This window comes from Rutidosis leptorrhynchoides, chromosome 11, assembly GCF_046630445.1.
Source record: "Rutidosis leptorrhynchoides isolate AG116_Rl617_1_P2 chromosome 11, CSIRO_AGI_Rlap_v1, whole genome shotgun sequence".
Classification (NCBI taxonomy): Eukaryota; Viridiplantae; Streptophyta; class Magnoliopsida; order Asterales; family Asteraceae; genus Rutidosis; species Rutidosis leptorrhynchoides.
Window position 1 is genome coordinate 247,462,785 of NC_092343.1, and position 2,216 is coordinate 247,465,000.

The window sequence follows — 2,216 nt, forward strand, 5'->3', positions numbered from 1 at the left end:
AATATATAATAAAAATACTATTAATATCTAATAATATTAATAAAATTAATAATAATGATAAATATAATATTAATGATAATAATAATTGTAAAAATGATAATAATAATAATAATAATAATAATAATACCATACTAATTATGATAATATTAATATTTTATCGATAATAATAATATTAGTAATAATAATCTAATATATACATCCAATTTCATCTTTATATGATATAAAGTGATATTATGAATATAAATATTGATATTTGACGATACAAATAACATTACTACAACAACTATATTTGTATTTAAATTTAATTTATTAATATCATCTATTATTATGTAATATTTAATAATTATGTAATATGTATTGTAACATATACTGAATATTATATATTTATGCATTTTAATATAAATATATTATAATATTTATTTACATACTAATTATATTATACTTATGAATGTAATTATGAAAAATATAAATGTTTTATATATGTAAGTATTATATATATTTATTAAAATAGTACATTATTTCATCATAGATATATTATAAATTTCTACATATACATAATATAATAATTATGTATAAAATCATATATATATAGTTATATTTATGTATATATGTATACTACCATATATATAAAATCATGTTTTAAATGTTGAGTAGATGATTAATTATGTATATTAAACAATTAACTACAAAGTATAACATTGTACATTTAATATTTTGATAACGTTGGTAAAATATGTTTGAATCATTTATATACAATATACTATATATATTCAAAATGAAAATCTTTAGTTATTAAATGTTATCTTTTATAATAACAAAATTACTTAATAGTTCATTAATACTAATATAATTAGTTTTATATATAATTATTTATATTTACATTCTTAGTTACAATTAAAGGTTCGTGAATCGTCGGAAATAGTTAAAGGTCAAATGTTATCATGAAATAGTTCAAACATAATGAGACTCGGTTTAATAGACTTTGCTTATCGAGTCGAATCATATAAGATTATGTTTAAATTTGGTCAGAAATTCCCGGGTCATCACAAAATTAAAAACTTTTTATTTAGATATCGAATAATTTCGATGAACGGATTTGAAGTTATAGTCCATCGAATTTTTGTATTATTATTAAAAATGATTATTATTATCGTCGTTATTATCGTCGTTATTATCGTCATTCTAGTTTTATCTTATTATTATTATTATTATTATTATTATTATTATTATTATTATTATTATTATTATTATTATTATTATTATTATCTTTATCAATAAAAGGATTTATCATTAAAAATTATTATTTTTATTATTATTACAATCGTTATTATCATTAAAGTTATAATTAGTATTATTATTATTATTATTATTATTATTATTATCTAATTATTATTATTATTATTATTATCTAATTATTATTAATATTATTATTATCATTATTATTATTATCATTATTAATATATATATCATTATTTAAAAATGGTTATTGTTATTATTATTATTATATTATCATTATCGTTAATAATGTCATAGTAATTATCATTATTAGTATTATTGTAATAATAATGTCATAGTAATTATCATTATTAGTATTATTGTAATTAAAACTAATATTAGTAACACCTAATTATTTTGATTACTATTATTATCATTATTATGAACACGATATAAAAGACGATTAAAAGCTATTAAACAAAACGATTAGGAAATAATGAGTAAGAGTATCATGATGAAATTAAAATATTGTAAGATATTAATTTAGATAAAATTATCATTCTTATTATATTTATCATTACTATTATTATTAAAAGTATCGTTAGTATCAAAACTATCATTTTAACAAAAATTATCATTTTAACAAAAATTATCATTTTAATAGAAATGTCATTGTTACTATAAAATATCATTTTTATTATCATTTTAAATAGAATTATTATTTTAAAGATAATATTAAAAATTATCGTAAATATTAAAGTTATCATAATTAGAATTATCGTTTTATCATAATATCATCTTAGTAATTATAAATATTGATATTTTTATAATAATTATTATTATTACAAAATAATACAACTTTTACTTACTAACATTATAGATATTTTTTATCAAATAAATATGTAATACAAAAATATTTTACTACGTATAATAAATTACTTTAATAATACCTATCATATTATCTTTATGATATTAAATTAACCCTATAAATTTTATTACTT